The 25,859-nt window shown below is 34.8% G+C and overlaps 1 protein-coding gene across 4 annotated transcripts in view; it reads left to right on the top strand.

Moving 5' to 3' along the window:
- Window positions 1–25,859, top strand: part of UVRAG (UV radiation resistance associated) — a 397,709-nt gene that overhangs the window by 311,592 nt on the left and 60,258 nt on the right. The gene's annotated exons all lie outside the window — the stretch shown is intronic.

Raw genomic sequence — 25,859 nt, 5'->3', positions numbered from 1 at the left:
AAATTGGAAAGAGAAATGAGAATGAGGCAAGGAAATCATGAAAAGCAAGTCAACAGCTTGGTAAAGGAGACATAAAAAAATTACTGAAGAAAATAACAGGCTAGGTCAAATGGTAAAGGAAATACAAAAAGCCACGGAGGAGATGGATGCTTTAAAAAGCATCCATGGTACTTGAGCTGTCCTTTGTGGAATGAAAAGAAGTTTAACAAACAGAAATGGGATTTCAGTCATGTAAGTTGCTATGAGATAAGGGGTAGAAAAACTCTGGACCTGTAAAAGCAGTCCAACTTGACCAGGGCATGTAGTATATTGGTTAGGTTATGTAAGATGAGATTGAAAATAGTCATTAAGCATCAGATTGTAGATGATCTTGAATGGAACTCTTTATTAAAAAGAAAGTTACTTGTCCTCTATAAAAATTACTTGATTCACAGCAGGCTTTCTTCTGAGCACACTATCCATAACTATTCTTGGCTTGATCAATCTTTTCCTTCTTCCTTAAATGAGATCCTTTGACCTCTCTGCCATCTTCAAAGCTTATCTTTTCTTTTAGGACCCCTCTTAAATCCAATAGAGGATAGTGCAAAGAGCATCCAATATGAGTGTTGGAAAACCTAGATTTGAATTCCTACTGTATTCCCATTTACCTAGGTGACCAGGTCAATTTTCAGAATTCTCTCTCATTGAGAAGGCCAAAAAAAAAAAGCCTGTTACAAAGATTTGTGGTCATACAAAACAAATTCTGCATTAGCCACTTCCAAAAAAGACAACAAAACATGATCAGTCTACACTCTGAATTAGCAGGTCTCTCTCTGACAGTAGAGAGTAGCATGTTTCATTTCCTCTTGAATTGTGGTGGCTCACGTATTCCCAAATTGATTATCTTTATGTTATTGTCACTACTTTAGAAATTGTTCTTCTGGTTCTGCTTACTTCAGTTTGCATCAGCTCCTGCTAGTCTTCTGGAAGAGTCCCTTATCATCTTCTCAGTGCCCTGGATGACTGACTTCTTGAGTACTCCATGTACTCTCTTTAGCTTAACAAAACCTACCAGAACTTACTACTATAAAAGAGCTTTTAGGAATCCTCCATGCCACAATAAGATTTTGGAATAGTATTTTGTACTTTGTAAATTTACTTTGTAAATAGTAGATACTTAATACTTAATTTAATACTTAATACTTAATTTTTCTTAATTAAATTTGCTGAAACTTTTCAAACCCATGACCATTTCCTCACCTTCTTGCTGGTTAATTTACTGCTAGTTAATACTACTAGTATATTAATAATAATAATGATGATGATAACTAACATTTTCTGAGTTTCTTAGAGATTACAAAATGTTTTTCTTCATAATAACCCAATGAATTAAGAGAATATACATATTTTTATTATCATTTTACAAAAAAGGAAGCCATGATCTGCAGAGGTCTAAGCAACTTCTGCAGTGTCACAGAACTAATGAATACGACTTATAAGACTTAAAATCAAGTCTCCAGAGGCCATGTCTCCAGGCAATATACAATATATTGCCTCTCCAATTCTCCTCCCCCCAAATAAAATATGAATTGCTCCTGTTGCCCTCTATTCAAGCAGGGGAAAAATAATAATCCCCCTTCTTAGTGATAGCTTTTTCTTATGTATGCAAAACTAACATTCAGTTAAACTAAATTCAATTAAAATATTTAAAAAATAAGTTTAGTAAGAATTTTAAATAGGTTTAGTTTTAAAGCCAGTAGATATCTCAGAAGTCATTCATTCCAACCCTGTTATTTGATAGATGAGGAAACAAAAAGGTTATGATCTGTCCATCATGCCCCACTAGTTTCTTTAACTGATTTTTCTATGGCATAATCTCTTTCCTAGCTGCCCTACCTGTGGAAATTTTAGAAGCCTGTCAATGTCCCTCCCTAAATGTGATGCCCCAAACTGGATACTATATTTCAGATGTTGGTTTGTTGAGCACTGTCATTTGAAAGATATCTTTGGAGTCATTTTATGTGATAAAATTTCAACCTTGTAAATCTTTTTTTTTTTTGTTTTGTTTTTTTTGGCTTTGTAACTTTTTATATGTGGGAAAACTGAGTTATTTTGAAACTTAATCATTGGAATTTTCCATAACTTCTGTAGGAACTATTGCTTCTTCATCATTATAACATTATATAGTTTTTTAAGGTTTATGAAGCAATTTATACACAGCAACCTTGTGAGATAGGCACTGTTAAATATTTTACAAATAAAGAAACCAAGCTCCCAAAAGTAAAATGACTTACAAACAATATAACTAGACAGCTAGGAAATATCTGAACTTGGAATAAGATATTCTGAACCAAGTCTTTAAAAGTAATATGCTCATATTCACACATTTAAGAAATATCAGAACTAAAACTTAGATATGTTTATCTGAACTATAGAATCATGTTTTGCTAAAGCTGAAAACAAATCTATAATCTGACATCAAGTATTTATTAATGAGTAACTTGTAACTTGGCTAGACTGAACTACAAACACAAGCCTATTATAGAACCTATCTTCTATCTGTAATGTAGTTCTATCCCTGGGGCCACATTTAGTCTTCCCAGCTTGATAAGGCCTCCCAGAGTTTGTGTTTTGATTTTATAACCTCTAAGAACCTAAGGTCATCTCCATGATTCTTGGAAGCATTAGAGGAAAACTAGTGGAATACTTTGGACATTTATGGGAGAAAATAATTTAACTCTGAAAATTACTAATCTGTCAACTATTTATAATAATAATGAATAAACTATGAATAAACTTGTAAATCTGAGAAATAAAATCATTAACTTCAAACCAAAGGGTTTTCATATCAGTCCAGTCCAGAGAGAGAGAGAGAGACATATCTTTGAAAATGTATTCCTTGGATCCTTTGCTAAGGAATGAATTTTATTAGTGATCTGTCCAAAAGAGAGACTAAACAATGAATAGCTATACTTGAAACATGTCACAAACATGTGAAGTTAGAAAAATTCTGCAAAGATATTTAAGAGGCTTGAAATAGAGATTATGATAATCGATTTTTCAGGGGAAAAATGCAGTTAAGAGACAAGATATTCTAAAACACTGCATCCAGTTCTAGCCACCTCATTACCAGAAACTTTCAGGCAAGCTGGAGAAAGTTCAGAGAAGAGAAGAATGATTAAGAGTCTGGAGGAGAACTGACTTACAAGGAAAGATGAAAAGAAATATGTATAGTTTGGCTGAATGACAGCTAACTGGAGACATCACTGTTGTCAAACAGCTAACTATCCAAAAGGGAAAGGATTTTATTTTTTGGTGAAACTGGCTTAGTGTTTCTCTGATACTAGAGTTAAAATAAAGCATTTTCTTTTCACCTTATTAAAATCTTTATAATTTCTACAACGAACATGTGAGAAAAGTTTACCATTTAGTAGAAATGTTTTCATTTTGTGTTCTTCTATTTCCCTTTTTTCAGCTTACCTTGCCAACAGCCTAGTTCAGATTATTGTGACAATAATCTGTCACCTTTTGCCTGGACTAGTATAATAATAGCCTCCTAAATTGTTAGTTTAACTTTCTATTAAAAGCCTTCTGATATATATCCAAATATGCCACTCCATTGCTCACAAACCTTTAGTGGTCTATGAAATAAAATGCAAGTTATTTAGCATGGGCCCAATTCAGGTACTATCTCTTCCATGGTTTTCATTATCTACAAATAAGAGTGATTAACTTCTCAAATTTTCTTCAAGTTCTTTGTATGAATAACTTCTTTTTCTCATATCTCATTCTATATTTTATCATTTATCTCTCTCCATCTTTTATCTTCTCACTTATACTATAAGGTCCTAGAGGGAACTATTGTTAATTTTTTATTTCTTCAACAATTTAGATTAGAGCCTTATATATAATTAATATTTGAAAAATGCTTCTTACTGAATTTAATTCAGTGATTCCATTTTGCCCACAAAAGCAAACATCTTATCCTGGCACTTAAATCTTTTCACAGTCATATCTGTTATTTCCCTGCAAGTACCTTCCTCCATAATCATATTGGGTTAGTCATTTGTCACCAGACTCCCTGAATTTCTTTCTTCCTACATATCTCTTATGTAGTACTTCCCAGTCTAGAATATACTTTTTTCTCCCTCTCTACCATTCTGATGTAGCCCATATGCCACACCCAGCTATCTTTTCTTTTAGTTCTATGAAATCTCTGTGCCCATGCCAGTCTGAACTATTGTTCTGCCCCTGGATTTTTATAACACTTACTGTGTCTATGTTCTCTCAGCAGTTGACACAGATACCCATGTATACCTATCATATCTCCTCAAACTGGAAATGTGCATATTCCTCATTTTATAATTAAAGCTTAGTTCACCTAGCCATCTACAAGATTTCCCATTTTAGAAATAGGGAAATTGAAGCCCAGAAAGGAAAAGGCTTACTTCAGGCTATATCCTCTCTACATACATACATATACATACATATATATATATATATATATATGTATGTATGTGTATATATATACATTTTATATATATATATATATATATATATATATATATATACACACACACACACACATACACATACACTAAAGTTATTTAAAGAATAAAATTTTTGAAGGTTCCTTTTCAATCAAATCCCTCCTTGGTTCTCTAAGGAAGAAAAATTACAGCCAGATAAGTAGAAACTAATGGGAGAGCAACTAATTGAATATTACAATGATAATGGTGCTGATTCAATTCCTAAAGAAACATTCTATATATACAACATAATACAATTGGCTTTAAGGAATACCACAAGTTTTAAAATAAGGAAAAAGGAGAAAGCAGGAGGGGGATGGTATTGACAAGGCAGCTGAAAGGCATGAAGAATTGGACATGAAAGGAGTTAAGTACAGTGCTGATGAAATTAAGGAGTGTGGTACTTCTCAATCACCACCACCCATGCAGCAACTTTGTCCACCCCCTATGACACGATTACAAAAGACATTAATTAAAGCTAAAAATTAAGGACAGGATATATCTGATTTGAGAATAGAAGTGTACCCTGTGATTGAAGAGTTTGACTCTTCAGGTCAAGAAAAAAGAAAATACACTCCATTTAATTTGGAAATTATCAAAGATCTGAAAAAGGCTTTCACTCTTTGTGGGTCTACATTGTCTTATGTTAAGATGTTATTAGAGAATTTGGCTTTTGAAGTTTTAACCCCTAATGATTGGAAATCTATAGCAGGGACATGTTTAGAACCTAGACAAAAATTGTTGTGGCTTTCTGAGTATAGTGAACTCTGTAGAATACAAGCCCAATGAAATAGGCAACTGGAGTTAATATACCAGTCACCTTTGATCATCTGATCAAACCTAGCAGGTTTAGTTCTTTATACAGACACTTTAGCACAGATTAATTACCCTATGGCAGCATATGAGCAAATTGCTACTGCTGCTGTCAAAGCATGGGGCACCCTCCAAGGAAGACAAGATAGAGGGGAAACCTTCATGAAAATAGAGCAAGGTCCAAATGAACCCTTTGCTGATTTTGTGGGACATCTGCAGACAGCTGTTATACAAACTGTTGGTGAAAATGCAGCAACAGAAATTATGAAAAGGCAACTTGCTAAAGAAAATACTAATGAGGTTTCTAGAAGAATTATATTAGGACTACACATTTAGAGATCATAAGACACTGTACCACAGTGGGCACCAAGATCTTTTATATCCAGGCTATGATGCAAACATGGAAAAACAGGGTCCCCCTTAAGAGGGACTTCCAGAGAGACTCGTCTATGCTTTCAGTGTGGTAAAGTAGGGCATCTGAAAGCTCAGTGTTGTCACAGAGATAAAGTGAAAGGACAAGGTGGGAAAACAAGGCTGAAAACCCCATGTCCAAAATGCAACAGAGGCTTCCACTGGGCATCAGAATGTAGATTAACTCAGGGAAATGAGAGGCGGGGCTTGTCTCCAGGGTCCCAGGCAAAAAACACTTGGGGCATGATGGCAGCCAATGTTACACCCAGAGAGTCTTTAGAAGTTCCATACTCAGACACAATCAATCAGCCAAGAAGCAACCTGATGGGACAAAGGGATTACATGGTCAATCAGCCGAGAAGAAACCTGATGGGGGAAAGAGATTACAACTGGAGAGGATAGAGTTGTATGCAGCTATTGAGATATGCCCTGGAGAGGTGACATCTGTTCCTCTCCAGCTTATGGATCCCTTGCCTCCACGCACGATAGGGTTGACCATTTCATCTCCTGAGAGTAATTACAAAACAGTGTCCATCCATACACTGATGTGGGAAACTGAGGAATGTATAGCTAATATTCTAGTCACTAACACAGGTAGACAATATGTGACTTACTAACCAGGAGAAGTAGTAGCATCAGGTGTACTAATACAGACTCCTAATAGGCAATCTGGTGATATTTGCCCAGATTTGGACTCGCAGCAACAGAATCCAGGAATATTCGGGCTGCAGCAGTTACAGCTGACCGACCTAGGCTCACTATCTATGTAAATGGCACACCACTGGAAGGGTTGGTAGACACAGGTGCAGATCGTACAGTCATTAGAGGTGACAGTTGGCCCAGTCATTGGCCAAAGATTAAGGCAAACACCTATATTTCTGGCGTAGGAGGATCAATAGCAGCTGAAGTTAGTGCTACCCTTTGAGATGGACATTTGAAGGTGAAACAGGAGTTTTTACTCCTTTTGTAGTAGAAAAAATTCCCATCAATCTGTGAAGAAGAGACATTTTACAACAGTTAGGATTACAAATGAGTACTTCAGCTTTTTAGGCAGGGCTGCTGTTGAAGGCCTCCCTGCACTCACCTGTTCCCATTCAATGGAAAACTGATACACAGGTGTGGGTAGAACAGTGGCCCTTAGCAAGTGAAAAAATTCAGGCCTTTTTCCATATAGTTTAAATACTATTGGAATTAATTGTTCTTTAAATGTTCGGTAGGATTCATTTGTAAATCCATCTGTGGAGACTATGGAGATTTTTTCCCATAGGGAGTTCATCGATGGCTTGTTCAAATTTTTTTTTCCAATTGGGGTTAAGTATTTTATTTTTTCTTCTGTTAATCAAGGCAATTATATTTTTAAAATTATTCACCCATTTCAATTAGATTATCAAATTTATTGGTATAAAATTGGAAAAATAGCTCATAATTATTGCTTTAATTTCCTCTTCATTGGTGGTAAATTTGCCCTTTTCATTTTTGATATTGACAATTTGATTTTCTTTCTTTTTTCTAATAAAATTAAACAATTTTGTCTATTTTATGGGTTTTTTCATACAGCCCTTTCTTAGTTATATTTTTAGTTCACTAGTTTTCTTTCAATTTTATTGATATCACCTTTAATTTTTAGAATTTCTAAGTTGGTATTTAGTTCGGGTTTTTAATTTTTTTCTAGCTTTTTTAGTTTCATGTCCAATTTATTATTCTGTTCTTTCTCTATTTTATTCTTATAAGCATTGAGAGAGATAAAATTTCCCCCTAAAATCTGCTTTGGCTATATCCCATAAATTGTCTTGTTATTGTCTTTCTCGTGGATGAAATTATTGTTTATTTCTTTGATTTGATATTTCACCCATCCATTGTTTAAGATTATATTATTTTGTTTTCAGTTAATTTTTGGTCTTTTTTTCCATGGCCCTTTATTATGTGGATTTTTTTTTTTTTTTTTTTTTGCATCATGATCTGGAAAAGATGCATTTAATATTTTTGCCATTCTGCATTTGATTGTGAGGTGTTTATGCCCTAATATATGGTTAGTTTTTGTGTAGGTGCCATGTACCACTGAGAAAAAGGTATATTTCTTACTGTCACCATTCAGTTTTCTCCAGAGGTTTATCATATCTAACTTTTCCAAAATTCCATTCACCTTCTTAACTTTTTTCTTGATTTTTTTTTTTTTTTTTTTTTTTTTGGTTAGATATATCTACCCCTGATAGAGGCAGGTTGAGATCTCCCATTAGTATAGTTTTGCCATCTATTTCTTTCTGTAACTCACTTCCTTTATTTTTTCCTCTAAGAATTTGGTTACTATATCACTTAATGCATGAATGTTTTGTATGGCTATTACTTCATGATATAATGGTATTTAGTAAAATGTAGTTTCCTTCCTTATCTCTTCTAATTAGATCTATTTTTGCCTTTGTTTTGCTTGAGATTAGGATTACTACCTCTGGTTGGTTGGTTTTTTTTTTACTTCAGTTGAAGCATAATATATTATGCTTTAATGTTTTACCTTTACTCTATATATATCTCTTCAGATGTACTTCTTGTAAATAACATATTGTAGGATTCTGGGTTTTGATCCCTATATATATATAATTTTGATTACTGACTGTGCATTTCCTTCCATACCATTTTCTCCCATTTATGCTTTTCTCTCCCTTATCGCCCTTTTCTTCTTCACCAGTATTTTGCTTTTGACCCCCACCTCCCTTGATTTGCCTTCCTTTCTATTAGCTAGCCCTATTTTCTTTCCCCTTTCTCTTCCTACTTCCTCATAGAGTAAGATAAATTTCTATACCAAACTAAGTGTGTATGTTATTCTCTCTTTGAGTTACATCTGATGAAATTAAAATTCAAACAATGCTCATCCTCCTTTCTTTTTTCTTCTGTAATGTGATGAAATTTATTTCATTTTACTTCCCCTTTCTTCTGCTCCCACTATAATCCTTTCTCCACTCCTTAATTTCTTTTTTTTAATCATTTTAATTTTTTAATCAACTTATACCCATACTCTTTGCTTAAGTTCTAATTGCCCTAATAAAGATACAGTTCTTCAAGAGTTAAAGTATCATCAACACATGTAAGGATGTAATCAGTTTAACCTTTAAATAACATTTTTTTCTTTCCTATTACTTCTCTTAAGTCTTGTATTTTCCTGTTTAGTTCTGGTCTTTTCATCAGAAATGTTTGAAAAGTCCCTTCTTTCATTGAATGTCTGTCTTTTCCCTGAAAGATTATGTTTAGTTTTGCTGGGTAGTTGGTAGTTGGTTGTGGTCAAAGCTCCTTTGCCTTCTGCAATATTATATTCCAGGCCCTCTGATTTTTAGAAGTTAAATTCTGGGTAATCATGCAGTGATTGTCATTGATTGTTTGACATTTAATGTTTGAATTGTTTCTTTCTAGCTGCTTATAGTATTTTCTCCTGGACCTGAAAATTCTAAAATTTAGCTACAATATTCCTTGCAGTTTTCATTTTGGGGTCTCTTTCAATAGGTGATTGGTGGATTCATTCAGTGACTACTTTACCCCTTGGTTTTAGGATTTCAGGGCAGTTTTCTTTGATGATTTCTTGAAAGATATTGTCTCGGCTCCTTCCTTTCTTTCTTCCTTCCTTCCTTCCTTCCTTTCTTTCTTCCTTCCTTCCTTCCTTCCTTTCTTTTTTCCTTCCTTCCTTCCTTCCTTCCTTCCTTCCTTCCTTCCTTCCTTCCTTCCTTCCTTCCTTCCTTCCCTCCCTCCCTCCCTCTTTTCCTCCCTTCCTCCGTCCCTCCCTCCCTTCCTTCTTTCTTTCCTTTCTCCCTTCTTCCCTCCCTCCCTTCCTTCCTTCCTTCCTTTCTTCCTTCCTTCTTTCTTTTCTTTCTTTCTTTCTTGGCTTAGGTAGTCTAATGATTCTTAAATCATCTCTCCTGAATCTGTTTTCTAATTCAGTTGTTTTTGCAATCTGTCAGGTATTTTACCTTTTCTATTTTTTCATTTTGTTTGATTTATTTTTAATGTCTCATTAAGTCATTCACTTCCTCTTGCCCAATTCTAATTTTTAGTGAATTTTTTTTCAACTAATTTTTTAAATCTACTTTTCTATTTGGCCAATTCTGTTTTTAAAAGAGTTGATTCCTCTGATGTTTTTTTTTCTTTTTTTCTATTTATCCAATTCTGTTTTTTAAGGAGTTGTTTTCCTTAATGGATTTCCCACCCATTTTGCCAAATCTGTTTTTTACATAGTTGTTTTCTTCAGTCAATTTTTGTGCTTCCTTTTTCAAGCTGTTAACTTTTTTTTTTCATAATTCTCCTGCATGGATCTCATTTATTTTTTCAGTTTTTCTTCTACCTCTCTTACTTGATTTTGAAATTCTTCTTTGAGCTCTTCCAAGAGAACCTTTTGAACTTGAGACCAATTCATATTCCTGTTTGTAGCTTCACATGTAGGCATTTTGCCATTGATATCCTCTTCTGGTTTTTATTTTGATCTTTCCTGTCACCATAGTAGCTTTTTATGGTCAGGGTTGTTTTTTTATTTTTTTGGTTATTTTTTTAAGATTGAACCCTGCTTCTAAGACACAGGGGCATTGTCCCAAGTCTATTTTGCGCGGGAACAAGAGCCTCTCACTGGCTTTCTGTGCTGAACACAGAGGTACTACCAGTTTTCCCACTGCACTGGATTGGCCTGGCCTAGTCAAGCCTGTTGTGCTGGGGTTAGAGGCTTGTAGTTTGTCTTTTGCTTGAGGTTAGAGGTCTCACAGCTGACATGTTGTCCCCCGATCTGCTGAGCTAGACCAAGGGGCGTTCACTGCTAATTTGTGCTTTGTCTAAGAGCCTTCTAAGAATCCCCACACTACACCCATCCTGGGCCACACTCTTTTCCCTGAAGTCTTCTAAATTATCTTAATCTGGAAAATTGTTTTACTCTAGTCTGGATCACTCCAGAATCTGTTGAGAGGCCTATTTAGCATTTTTTCTGAGAAAAACTGGGAAGAACTCAGGCACCTTTGTGACATCCACATTCTCATCATAGCAGCTGGGTAACTCAGTGAATAGAGAAGGAAGATCCAAACTCAAATCCAGTCTCAGACACCTACTGGCTCCTTGATTCTGGGCAAGTCATTTAGAAATTTCCTCAATTTCCTTATCTGTATCATTGAGATAATAATAACCCCTGCCTCACAGAGTTGTTGTAAGAATAATCAGATGAGATACTTTAACACAATAATTGGCATGATAGGTACTGGTTTTCCTTCTCTTATCCTGAACCCTAAGCTTTTCCCTGGACCCATTACATTTGATTTTAAAATTTCTTTCAGGACAGCCAGTTTTTGAATCCCAACAGCTCTGATTCCAAAATTAATGATCTTTCTACTAAACAAGACTGATTCTTCTTGTTCAATAATTAGAGACCAAACCATTCCAGGGCTTACTTCACTTAATTCAGTTAATTGCTTTAGAGGTACAAAGTTAATAAATTTGAGCATGGACGTGAACTCCTAAGTCCAAGTCCAGAGGTCATTTCCAGTTTGTTATTCTACATTCAACCTATGACATTGTTCAATCAGTCAGCAAGTATTTATTACATATTTGCTAGGTGCCAGAGATACATATTCAAAGAATGAAAACAATTCCAACTGTCAAGAAACTTCCATACTAATGGAGGAGACAACAACATACAGAAGTGTATACAGAATAAAAAGAGATTAAAAACAATGTAACTGAATACAAGATAGTTTGGGAGAAAGGGCACTAGCAGCTAGGAAGATGAGAAAATTCTTAATGAAGAAGATGGTACTTTAGATGTCTTGAGAGAAAAGGATTCTGAAAGACTGAGGTGAGAAAGGGAATACATTCCCAGACATCAGGAAATGAAGAGTCATATGTGAGTAAGAAAGCAAAAGGTCAGTTTGGCTGGATCAAAGAGTAAGTACAGTGAGACTGGAAAGATAGGTTGGGACAAGTTGGCTTTAAAAACTAAACAGAAATGTTTATATTTTATCCTAGAATCATTAGGGAAACCTGTAACAATTAGGAGATTGATGTGTTCAGATCTATGCTGTGCTTAAGGAAAATTATTTTAGCACCAGTGTACAATAGGGAGAGATGTGAGAAAGGGAAACCAAGAACAGACTATTGCAAAAATCTACCAAAGAGAGATAATGAGAGGCCAACTCGAAGTAGTAGTTTTCTGACTAGAGAAAAAGGCTTTAATATGAGAGAAGTTGCGGAGGTAGAAATGTCAAGATTTGGCAACAGATTAAATATAATCAGTGGGAGTGATGAGAAAATGGTGAATCAAAGATAACCCCTAGGTTACAAACCTAGGACATTGGAAGAATGGCAGAAATGGTGTTTGGAAGACAATAGATTTGGCTGGGGGAAAAAAAAGGAAAGAATTCTGTTTGGACACGTAAACTTAAGATGTTTCTGGGATGCACAGTTTGAAATGTCCATACAAAATTGGTGATGTGAGATAGAAGATCAGAGGAAATCCTGGGATTGAATATAAAGATCTGGGAATTATATGCTTAGAGGTGAATCTTATTCCCATGAGAGCTGGTGCTTGAGGTATGTCATAGTAGGAATGTCTTTCTCATGGATAGGCACAGATTTTCCTTCCAACTCTCACATTTTGTGATTCTGATGACATGACTTAAAAAGTATAGAAAGAGAAAAAGGTCCAGAACAGAATCTTAGAGAAAACCCATAATAAACAAGAAACAGATGCTAGCAAAGGAGATGGAAGTATGATGGTTATTATCCACATTTTTTTAGTTGTAGAGATTGAGGCACAAGGAAGTTAAGTTTCTCCCCTCCTGCCCCTCCAGGGCAGTTGAGATTAAATGACTTGTCCAAGGTCACACAACCAGGAAGTGTTAAATATGTGAAACCATATTTGAACTCAGGTCCTCCTGACTTCAGGGCTGGTCTCTACCTATTGCGCCATCTGCCTGCGCCTGGAAATTGTTTCTTGCCCAGAATTTGAATCCACTTCTTCCTGATTCCCAAGTCCAGTGCTCTATGGAGCCGTCTCCTAAATACATAGAAGGAGAGAAGGGGAGAAATTCTTAAATTCTTAATTTATCCAATTCTTAAATTATCTCTCTATTATTTCTCTTTACCTTACTGTTCTCTGTAATGTTGCTTTATCTAACCAGTTGTGGTTTTATAGAGCACTGAAAGATGTTAAGAAAGTTATTTCTTTATAGGTTGTAATTTGTAAACCTGAACAGAAATTTTGCCCAATTCTGCCCCAATTTTCCAACCTAGCTGACTCTACTCAGCCACTATCAAGGATTGGCAGTAGTTAAGACCACAGCTAAAGAGCTTTTTTTCTTTTTTCCCCCTGGCAGAGTCCACAGATTAAACTGACTCTGGGGGATTGATGCTTCAGTTTAATATTGTTTCTAGCTATTTTCTGGACACTTTAAGATTATGGAGCAGTGGTCCACTCTACTTGAGAAGGATTAGGCTTGACAGATCCATTATCGATAAATCCAGCTCGAAAATAATCTCTGTCTCTAAAATTAAGCATGACAAGGCAACATATGGTATAGTGGAAACATCTCTGAACAAGGAGTTGGAAGACCTGGCTTCTCAATCATGTCCATCCACCTTCTTCTTACTATGTGATATCAAACACTTGAAGAGGAAGTAATGTTGAAAAAAAGGAGTGGAGTAAGAAACAAGATACCTGGATTCTATGTAGAAACATTAGCTATTGAGCTAGTTACCAATGTTTTAATTTTCTATTCTTATTCTTATTCCCATTTTCCCTAATATACCTGTTATTCTTAAGAATAATCATAATATATTATTTAATTTCTTTATATCTCAAATGATGTGGTTTATCATTTTCCAAATTTATTTTGGAAAAGCTTTTGACTATAAAATATGCTGATGGAACCCATAAGTTTTGATTTGACAAGGATATGGGAGTATTGAATCTGCAGTAGACCAGGTATAAAATATGGTTGAAATTCTTTAGCAAAATACAGAAATCAAGACTGTTTATGTACTGGGGGGGAGGGGGGAGTATATAAATTAGATATTTTTGATTCACATATAATTCCATTCTAGTTTATTTTGGTGCTAAATGAAACCATGAATGGTATCATTTCAAATAAATCAGTTTCAGTTGACCTAGAGAACAACAAAAAGTAGTGAGTGTAAGCATACAACACACTGCATTCCCAAAGCCTTAATTATATCATCAAGAACACAAATGATTGAAAAAGAAAGGCAAATTATGTATCAAGGAAGAAATAAATGGATTACATAGATTCTGTGATGATAATCACAAAATTAAAGAAAAACAAAAAGGCCTCTAAGGATTTGCAGAAAGATAATAGAGAAGAAATCTTACAGGGACGTCTTGCACTTGGTCCTAGTGAAAACACAGATATAAATATGATAGATTGTTAGACCTATACAGAACCTTTAAAAGGTCATTACTTCAGTGTTCTCATTCTATTAATGAGAAAATGACAACTAGTGAGATTAAGTGACTTGTCTGTAGTCACAAATCAGGACTTGAACACAGATTTTTCAATGCCAAATAGTTTTTTTTTTCAATTACCTAATTTCACATCTAATACATTTCATAGAGAAAAATATCATTATTATCAAAATTTTCCTATAGAACATGTTATTCACTGTGTACAGAACACCAGGGGATTGTGAAATATATACTGGACTTTATAATATCTTATATTCCTTCCTGTTTGAAAGTCATTTTACCCTTAAGAAAAGGTAGTACTAGCTTGACTAAACTAAGAAAGAAAAAAGCTGTCATTTTCTAAGTTACTAAGTTTACAGAATAGCAGATTTTGTCCAGGGTTTGTATTAAAATGTAACCATCTTATTTTTAAAAACTAGCATGATTGATAGCATGGATATGAAAAAGTGCTTAGATAATTCTTGTAACCAGAGGACTGTGATTGGAGTTTCTACTCTTTGAGGCATCAATTGAAATGATGCATTTTTAGAAACTGTATTGTTCTTATTGAGTGTTCTGTTAGGAGCTTTTTCTGTACATTTGTACATTTGAAAGGGGTGTGTTTGCTTCCAAATGAAGAATTTGTTTTTGTTTTTTAAAGTTCTTAACATAGTTCTTTTCATACCATGGAACATTGGACTTTAGAAGTAAATTGAAATATTGGTTACTGGCTCAACAAAACCTTGGCTCTAGAAGCAAGACTCCAAAGTTGTCTTTGATATATTGCATTTTTAATTTCTTATTTTTCAATTGCTTCAGGCTAGTTTTCTTTGTAGCTGATCTCCCTATAATCCCATCACAAAAGTGTTGATCTTTTAAGTAATATATATGGTAGGATTGTATTAATCCCCATTCTGTCATTATAACAGACGGTTTATATCATAACCTTATAGCATAGCTCAGCCCTCATATGGAACCAATAAACCTTACACTAAGTGGCATTGTATAGACAAATAGAGAGAGGGGGAAAGGGGGGGGAAGAGAAAGAGAGAGAGTGTGTGTGTGTGTGTGTGTGTGAGTGTGTATTTTTGTGTCTTGTCTGAACTAAATTTCTCTTCTTCCCAAACCGAAATGACAAAATGATTCCTGGACCCCCAGAGTCCTTCCTGGCTTGGAAAAATATGTGTATTTTAAAAAATAGAAATACAGTTTAACATCTTTGATATTTAAATTGACCTCTTTGTTTAGGGATGGAGGAAGGAAGAAGGAGATGCTTATATTATTCCAGCCCAGGAACTAAGAATTTCTTTCTTAGAAGCACAGTCCCCTTTTTATTTTTAAATATGACCTTCCGAACTGCCAGTGGGAATACTGATTCAGCAAAGTAGCATTTATCAAACTGTAGGAATTTGCTAGTTCCAACAGCATGAACACTAATGTCAGAGTAGATCTGCCTTCCATAGTGAAACTAACATTGAATGTGTAGTAGATTTGGGATGGGATCAACATGGGGCTTTGGAAAAATCATGTATTTTCAAATAGAAAGGATATAGGGAAAGGATAGTTAACAGAAATGACATAGTTATAGTTGTCTATTTTAAGCCAAATATTTTCCCTTTATTGCTTTTCTTTCCCCACTCTTCTGTGTTCCAGGAACTACAAAGCCTGTGTTCCACTTCTTGGTTATTTTAGTGCAGGGTTTTTCTTTTGTTAGAAGACAATAACATTTATTTAGTTTTTTTCTTGGGCCATAGCTGAAAATTGCCTATTCCCTATACTCCTGATTTATTGTATTGGACATAAATTATTCTTTTCCTATTGCCAATTAGCAGGTAGAGTAGAATAAGAATCTAACTACTCCAACAGTCTTAAACCAATTTGTTAAAGCTGAAGCTCCATCTAATTAAAACCAAAATTCTTCATAACTATTGTTTAGCTTCATTAAGTGGTACACATAATAAGTTATTACAAAAAGTGTTTATTTCAGAGTCTAATTGAAAAAAATTAGATTCCTAATTCATTCTCTTAGCCTCCGTGGTATTTGCCTTTTGGTTTAGACCAAAATTTGGGGTCAGAATTTTATAAGGTATATAGAAATGAAGCTTTTCAGGAAATGGCAATATTACATACAAAAAAGCTAAGAGTAGATGTTTGCTGAGATGAAGAAGAATCAGAGTTAATTAATTATGAAAGTAGAAGTGATAGAAACTTGTGGTAAAAGTGCCCACTCCATTGGAGAATTTTAGGTAAAAGAGAGAAAAGACAAGAATAATCTAAATCAGCATCCTAAATTATAGGAGATGAGATTTCATAGAATCCTATGGACTAAAATTCTACAGAGAAAACTGGCTTATGAGGGGTAAAAATGAAGTTCTTACGGTGAAAAGAGAAAGACTTGTAATAAGGAAAAGAATGACTGTCTACTGAGACTGATGTAGATTCATTGGGAGTTCTTTAATCAAAGAAAGAAGCAAAGATAGATACAAGAGTGAATGTGGAAGTGTAGCATGAAACTATAAAATTAGTTTTAAGAGTGCTAAAATTTTGGGAGGAGGATTCTGGGAAGGTATCATAAAGGATAGAGGAAGAAGAGAAGGGAGGAATCTATAGGTGGGGAGGAGTTAAGTAATAGCAAAGCAAGTTAAGGAGTAGAATTAAAGTAGACAAGTTAGCAGAGTATGATTTCTAGGCTAGCTGTCTGGAGGGCCTCAGGATCAGTCAAAGTCCTTGATGGTTAGGAGGAGAAGTGAAAGAGGCAGGCAAGCTGCCATGGGGCTCAATAAAGATGGATTCTGGACTCTGGAGTCGGCAGCCTGAATGAAGTCTGCTGAGCACAATGCAGCAGAGAGACTCTGACCCTTTCCCTCAGCCTTCCAATCCTTCTCTATGATTACCTCACCACTACATATTCAGCAGGTGCCAATTGTGAGGAGAGCCATCACATCACCATCTCATCTATGTATATGTTTATAGAACCATTATCTCACATTGAGTAGGTACTTAGTGTGGGAATCTTTACAAACTGTTAAGTCATTAGAGTTGATAGAGATAATAATTATCTAATTTAGCATGATTCAATATGATTGATTTGATTTTAGAAGGAGATATTTTGGGCCAGAACTTGAAACAAGGTACTAAGTACAACTGATGGAAATGATGCTTGTTGTTCACACCTTTAGAGAGCTCATAGAAGCAAGAAATATTTAAGTACTCATTGGAGTTCACATGTTTGGGAGATTTCAGGGTTTAGAAAGAGATACCTGAATTATACCTCCCTTAATCCCTGCCTCCAGAAGGCAGTCAGACTTTGACACTCAGCATAAATACAGCTCCAGTGAGCCACTGTGAGAGAGTTACTTGGGAACATTCCTAGGGGTCGGAGAGGAGCACTCTGGGAGGAAGCCTACAAGCCCTCTCGAAGGCAAGAGAGATTCATTGCATCTTCCACTTTGGTGCTGGCTGGAGGCTGAAGAAAGCAGAGGCAGAAGCAAAGGACAAAGCTGCAAGAGCTCTTGGAACCAAGCAGAGAGATAGGCCTCTAAGAAACCTAGCCGGGCTATATTGAAGGACACAATAAAAGATCTGAACTTTTATCAGCTGTCTGTGATTTTGGGTGATTATTTACTTGTAACTGAAACTAAGGCTGCCTCCAGAAAACCTCCCCGAGAAACCCTCTCTCCCAGAGAGAACTCTTATATTATTAAAGAAGAAAAAACACCAACAACTTAGCCTTAAATATTCTGCTGTTCTGGATTCAAGTACACCTTTTCAGAGTTCCAGCCCTCAACAGCAGAAATAGGGAAAAAGATATACACAAACACTACAACAAGGATTAGGAGTCAAATTTAGTAGGGAAAAATAAAGTATGGTTAATAATCATTGATTTTAGACAAAATCAAACTTAAAGATTCATTCAAAAGTGAAATCTACATTGCATGGCAGCTATATTAATATTTTTACATATGGGTAAATGCATGTATATATATATATATATATGTATGTGTCTAAGTTTATGTAAATGTGTATGCATATCATTTTGTGTATGTGAACATATAGATATATGTATATGTGAGGGGCTCTGTGGATGGGTATGAATATGTGTGTGTGTGTGTGTATATCTTTGCCTAGCTATAGCCTGCTTTGAGGAGTTTGGGGAATGAAAGGAGGAAAAAAAGAATAAAATTTTTAAAAAGTGCGGCAAAGAACAAAAGAACAACCTACAAGGAAACAAAGAAAAGATTGACACTCATGAATATAATTTCTTCTATTATATATCCTTTCTTGAAGTAGAAATTTATTGTTATATATTTTAAATCCTCCCTGATGTTCTGCTGGGCACATGACAATGTTCTGTTTTGTTTTATATGTCTTACTTTTTTCTATTCTGGTTTTTTTTTTTTAATTAAAAAAAAGAAAAACAATTAGATCATTAAAATTCATATTGAACTGAGTTTGGCAAGAAATTCCCTGGACAAACTATCAGTATCCAAGACTAAGGAAGTAAAAGTAATAGTACTCTCATATTATACCCTGATCATACCATATTTCCAAAATTATATTCATTTGGGAGTAGCTCATTTTAGGACAGTGACATTGACACATGGGAACACATCCAGAAGAGGATGGCCAATACAGTGATGGGGACTGTGCTATAAGAGCAGCTGGAAGAACGAGAAATATTTAATTTGTAGAAGGAAAAATTTACAAATAAAGGGAAAGGGTGAAAACATAATGGCTATCTTAATATTTGACAGATTGTCATGTGAAATCAGGATTTAGATAGAGCTCCCAGAGGGCAGAACTTAGAAATTTAGACTTGATAGAAAGAAATCACTTCCTAAGATATCGAATTGGCTAAAAATGGAATCAGGTGCAACAGAAAATAGTCTATTTTTCATTTCTGTGTGGTTTCATGAGATTACAATTTAGAAATGGAGCAGACCAGATGCCCATGTGATAATAGCTATGTGAAGTATAGAGAGAGGAAGGTTTTAGCCTAACACAAAAGCACAGATAGCTATAAATTTATATGAGATTTATAAAAATTATATTATAAAATTATTTTTTAAAAAAGTACTTTGGAGAAACAAAGCATAGCATAAGATTTGGGAAGGATACTATCAATGAAGTATCAAATGTTTCTTACCAGAGGTGGCATTTCAGTTGGTCTTTGAAGAATACATACTCTGGGTATTAGCTACTGTATAACATAATGAAAGAAGCACTAGATTGGGAGTTAGGAGATATAAAATGAAGTTCCAGTTTTGCTGATAATTAGCTGAGCTCTTAAACTGGTTACTTCTCAAGGTATCGGTTTCCTTATAAAATAATAGATTTAGTCTAGGTAATCTTTTGATGTCTGTTTTCAGTTCTGACATTCAGTGAGTATGAAAAAGGAATGCTTTTAGGGACTTATAAAAACTAATAATCAGAGTATATATGAGCCTTTTTATTCTATTTTGTTTAAAATAAATTTATACTTATGTCCCTTTCTACATTACCATATTTTCCCTTGCATCTCTTCTCCCTCTCCCTTTTAGAGAGCCATCTCACATAGCAAATAATATTTTTAGACAAATAATGGGGGAAATCTGTGTAATTGATCAGTATATGGGAAACAAAAAAGTGAAAATATGCACATGTACTTTGTAGCCTTTCCACCCCTGCAAAGGGATGGGACTGGTATCTTTTCATGTCTCTAATTTTGAGCCATGCTTGTTTTTAATAATTTTACAGTATTCACTTTTTGGTGGTTCTTTCTGTTCATATTGGTAGGCATTATGTATATTGTTTTCTTGACTCTGCCTACTTCTTCAGTTCATATAGACCATTTCTTCTGTACTCATCACATTCATCATTTCTTATATTATAGTTATCAGTACATTTCATATAAAATACTTTTTTTAGTCATTCACCAATCAATAGGCATAAACTTTGATTCCAATTCTTTGCTATCACAAAAATATACTATCAAAATATTTGTGTATATGAGAATTCTCTTATCAAAGACCTCCTTGGTTATAAGACTAGTAATGGAATCTGTAGTTCAAGTGTGTGGACATTTTGGTCACTTTATTTGCATAATTCTACATTCTTTCCATTTGATAATTTACAAAATGATTATGATAATTCACATTCCAATAGCAATGCAGTTTAGTGTTCCTATTTTCATATAATCCCACCAATATTGACTATTGCTTTGTCAGTTGTTGGATATAAGTGAAACCTCAGGGTTTTTTAGATTTGCATTTCAATGCATAAGTGATTTGGGAATACTTTCATATGGTTGTTAAAATTTTTATTATTTCTGTTAAGAACTGCTTGTTCATATTTTTTGACCATTATCTATTAGGGAAAGGCTTTGGTCACGTAAAAAACATCATATGTGTGTGTGTAAATTATTTCTGTATATTGTGTGAGCCAATCTTTTTCTTTCCATCTGAGCTTCCTAAGGGATTATAATTGATCCTTTCAAGTGTCCAGAGTATTATGGGCTATTTTTTATGGATTCACAAGAAAGGATAACATCCACTTGAAAAAAGTTCAGATTTCTTGTACCTCTCTCAGGATAGGGACAGAACTACAATAATATCTAGTATATCCCTGAATGTAAGTTCATCCTAATTTTCAAACTATAATTTGAAAAAAAAAATTTTTTTAATGGTTTGTCTATTTGGGTTTGTTTACAATCATTATACCAACCTCTTAAAAATATTCTTAGCATGAAAATCATTGTGGCTCCATAAATAGAATGTTAACCTTAGAGTAAAGAAGACCTGCACATTAGTCCTATCTCCACACTCTTGGGGGCTGTTGGGCTTGGGATTAAGGATTAATTAATTAATTAATTAATTAAGGGTTCCCTTAACCTCTCTGAACCTGAGGTTACTCCTTTGTAAAATCAGAATGACAGCACCAAATTATCTGTTAGATTGGGTCAATAATGGTGTATGTGAATGTGCTGCAAACTTTAAGGTGCCACATAAGTGTATTACCATCATGATTACTATTTCTGGAAGATTGAAGTTATAAAGTTTAACTGACATTTTACAAAGTAAATGACTGCCAGATATAAAGGTCTATTTTTTATGTAAGGTTTCTTTTTAAAACTAGAGGCCTTATTTATTGGCAGTGTAGGTCACTTCTCCCATTTTTTACGAAAGAGAAAATGGGCCAAAGAAGAGTAACTCATCTGTAGGCAAAACTTGGGTTTGAGCCCAAGGCCTCAGACTCCCAACCAGGGCTCTTGGGTCACTCTGCCTGCTGACAGAGCTTTTACCTGAGCCAGGCTGTTCCAATCCAATTCAGATACCCCATGGCCCAGATTCTGTGGGAGAAGCTGTGCTCACATATCAGAGAAATTGTCCTGAGATTAGGGGAATGCTTTCTCCATATCCCTGATGAACTGTCATCCAGTTTCTCCTCAAAGACTTGTACTCGAAGGGAACTCACCGCCCTCAGCAGATCTGATTCCAGATCTGTGCATAGGATTCACATTGTAGTCTCAGCATCCTGCTAGGGTTTTGGATCTTGATGCAAGCAGTACACAGAGAGAAGCACACAGAAGAGAAAGAGGAAGGGAAGAGAAAGTGCCAGTTGCAGTAGTCAGAGAAGGGTTCACACAGAACGTGCTGTGAGAGCTGAATTTCTTTGGCAAACCATAGACTCTCAGAGTTGATCGGAACCTTAGAGAATGTATCCATTCATATTTGAATAGAAGAGCTTTTGACAGCATCCCCAACAACTTATTATCCAGTCTGTACTCCCTATCAATCTATGTGCCTCAATTTCCTTCTTTACAAAAGAAGAGAATTAGATAGGTGATTCCAACTTACATTAGGCAAGCATTTCTTAAGCATTGACTATGTGCCAAGTACTGTTTTGGTGCTAGAATTACAAAGACAAAAATTAAACTGTTCCTGCCCTCAAGAAACTTAAATCCTTTGGGGAGGGAAGGAGAAGGAGGGAGGCAGGGAAGGAGGGAAGGAGAGAAAGAAAGGAAGGGAAGGAGAGGGAGGGAGGGAGGGAAAGAGTTTGTGTGTATGTATGCAAAATGAGATATCCACCCTGGATGGTTCTTTCCAGTTCTAAATCCTTTGAAGATTCAATTCAAAATTAAGATGATGATTCTATTTGTCTGAATTGAAGGCAATTGGTAGATAGAGCTTTGGACTAGAACTGAGGATGCTTGCATTAGTACTGGCTTTGCCATCAATTATCTCAATAACTTTATGCAAATCATTTTGTTTTCTCTCATGTAAAATAAAGATGTTGTAAAAATAAAATTATATTATTTAGCTTTAAAATTATATGATTCAAGCAAAGGAGAAAGAATCCAATCAGAATTTAATAACCAGAAAGTTAATGGAACAAAGTTCTGGGAATTCTATTGCAATTATGCATTGTATCATAGAAGTAGGAAAGAAATTATCTGTGAGAGCTTTGGCAAGTAATTGTTGCTAAACTTTGATAAAATGGTAGATGGAAGCAGAAAGTCTATATGTGGGAATAGAGAAAAATCAGGGTTCATCTTCAGAGGAATTGAAGTAAAAAAAAAAATTCTACCTGCTCAGAAAAATTTATTAAAGAATTCAAAAAACGCTTTAAAAACCAAATGAGAGTGGGACAGCTAGATGGCACAATGCAAAAAGCAGTGGTCCTGGAATCAGGAGGACCTGACTTCAAATACGATCTCAGATACTTTACACTTCCTAACTTTGTGACCCTAGGCAAGTCATTTAACTACAGTTGTCAAAATTTTTTTTAGGAAAAGAAAGAAATAAAATGAGAGAGATTAAGATAAAACTGAAAATATGGGAGTGGGGGAAGTTAACTAGGAAAAAAAGATTTAGAATCTTAAAGAAAAAAATAATTCTTTGAAAATTAGAATTGGACAAAGGGAAACTAGTGAAGGTATAAGAAACTAAGAAATAACAAACTAAAATATAAAGAATAAAAAATAGAGAATATGAAACAAGAAAAACAACAGCTCTATAGGAAAATCAAGAAGAGAAAACATAAGAATAATTGGACTACCTGAAAGTTGTGACCAAAAGAAAGAACCAAGGTATGATAAATAAAGAAAATTTTCCTGGAGTGATAGAACACAAGAGGAAAGCAGAAATACAAAAAAATTCATTTATCACTACCTCAAAGAGATTATACAAGGAAAACACATAGGGACATTATTGCTAAATTTTTGCTATTTTTGAAACCCTCGGATCAAAGGAAAAATTTTAAAAGAAACAGAAAAATAAAAGGCAATTCAGATATGCTGGAGCTAGAATTAGAATTGTACAGGATTTGTCAGCAGCTACAATAAAAGACTGCAGTCCTGGACTAACATATCAACAATCAAAAGAATTAGGCCTGTAGCCAAAAATATCACATTTAGCAAAACTAAGCAGAACATTGAACAGAGAAAGGGGGGCAGGGTAGGAAAGATCATTCATCAGACTCACAGATTTTCAGGATTTTGTTTCAACCAAAACTGAACTCAATAGAAAACAACATATAAGAGCCAGCATCCAAGATTAATTTCAAGGGATTCAACAAGGACAAAGTGTATGTACTTTTTATTTGGAAATGTAAACCGTATGTTTAAGATTGACATCAGTAATTTAGTAGTTCAAAAGAAAGTCTGGTACAGAACTGAGTAACTGAGCATGACATGACTCTAAAAAGCAAGCCTTGTAAGAAAAGGAAAAATAGTCATTATGCAATATGAATGAAGTGCAGAGGAAGAACTGACAGAAGCATTAGATGGGGGAGGAGAGCTAGTGGTTCTGAAAACTTCATGTCAGAAAGGGGTTAAATGGAAAACAATACATACATATATAGATATGTGTACATATATCATGAAGGGTACAGCATCCTCCAAAATTTATAAAGAAATAAGGGGAAAAGGAATAGGATAAGGTGGGGTAGAGAGGTATCGAATAAGTTGTATGGATTAATGAGAAAGGGATAAAGAGGAGAGAAAGGGTGAGGGAAGAAGATAGGGGAGAGATCCATGGATAGAGGAAGGTTAAATAATAAGGCAAGTTAAGTAGAATTAAAGTAGAAGAGTTAGCAGGGATGAGAGATAAGAGATATACACAAACACTTTAACAAGGATCTGGAGTAGAATTAATTTTAAAAAAATATGGGTAGTAATCATTGATATACAAAGTCGGACTAAAAGATTCAATCAAGAGAAATCTACATTATGTCAGCCTTATTAATATTGTTTAAATGTATATGTTTCTATATTTGTGTATATGCATGTAGGTGCATGTATATATAGATAAATGTATGTGGATGAGAATACGTGTGTGTGTGTGTGTGTGTGTGTGTGTGTGTGTGTGTGTTGTGTGTAAATGTAGCTTGTGGGATGTGGTGGAAATTTATTTTTAAATACTGTGAAGCCTACCTGATGTTCTGGGGCACATGACAGTGTTTTGTTTTTATTTCCCTTTTTATATCTTTATTTTTCTCTTTTTTTTTGTTTTGTATTTAGTTTTAAATCAATATATTTTAAAATTAAAAAAAAAAAAAAACCTGATTCAGGGATTAAAAAAAACAACAACAATAATTGTGCTCTGTAACACATGAACTTAGACCCAGGTAACAGTTTAGAGTGCCTATATTTTCTTTCTTCGGTTTGAATCAGCCATAGAGAGAGATTTTCAATGTGACATCTGAAGAAAATTAAACAAACAACTTATTTAAAGTGGGACAATGAGTCACTGTGTATTGTCTCAGAAATGCAGTGTGTGTTATTTTTAACATTTTTTTGATATTTAATATTTTTCTGTATGAATCACAGGTGAAATGTATATGCCTATGTGTAAATAATTTTGTGCTTCTTTTTTCTTTTTTGAATGTACTACTAGAATATTAACCATTTTGCTTTTATCAATATATGGAAAAAGCTTTTATGTTTTCTGTAAGATATGAAACAGGTACAGGCACTTGTTTAGTGATCATCAAGAGGTCATCTATGTCTCTTCTTCTGGCCCTTTGGCATTGTTTTATCCAGACTACTCTGAAAGACAGATTTAAGTTATCCATTAAAATTTTCCAGATCAAGGATTAAGAGCATTTATTTCTATGACTGAACTCCTGTATAGTAATTTAGACCCTGCTGATAATAAAAAAAAAAAAAAAAGTCAGTACAATGTGAAAGATAAATCCTAGATTTGGAGCAAGAAAACCCGAGTTTGAAATCTGGCTGTGCCCCTGATTATTGATCTTGGAATTAGGAAAATGTGAGTTCAGATTCTGCCTCAGGCATTTAATAGCTTTGTCACAGTACACACAGGTCACTTAACTACTCCTGGCTTTAGGACCTTAGCTGTAATAAAATGGGAAGAGTATTTAAACTTGATGAGTTCTTATGTCCTTCTAGATTTATGTTTCGATGAGGAAATAATGCTTGGGTAAGAAAGAGTGGGATAAGGACATAGACGAGATGGGGCTGATGTGATTGAATATAAAGCAGTGAGCAGTGGTAGCCAGGACGAGTTCAGCTGGGATACATCTCAAAAACACAAGGATACTGACTGGCAATTTATTGCCCTGTGGCTCCACTCAGAATCTCAGGGCAGTAGATTGTCATAACAATAGCAATAGTAAGGTTTTCTTTTCAATCTCACAACAGGGGATAGGAGGAATAGGAGAGGTGTGCACATGTTGAAGCAGGTGGTTAAGTAGAGAGACCCTAGTCCAGG

This window comes from Sarcophilus harrisii, chromosome 3 (genome assembly GCF_902635505.1).
Source record: "Sarcophilus harrisii chromosome 3, mSarHar1.11, whole genome shotgun sequence".
Taxonomy (NCBI): domain Eukaryota; kingdom Metazoa; phylum Chordata; class Mammalia; order Dasyuromorphia; family Dasyuridae; genus Sarcophilus; species Sarcophilus harrisii.
This window is presented reverse-complemented; position numbering and strand designations above follow the sequence as displayed.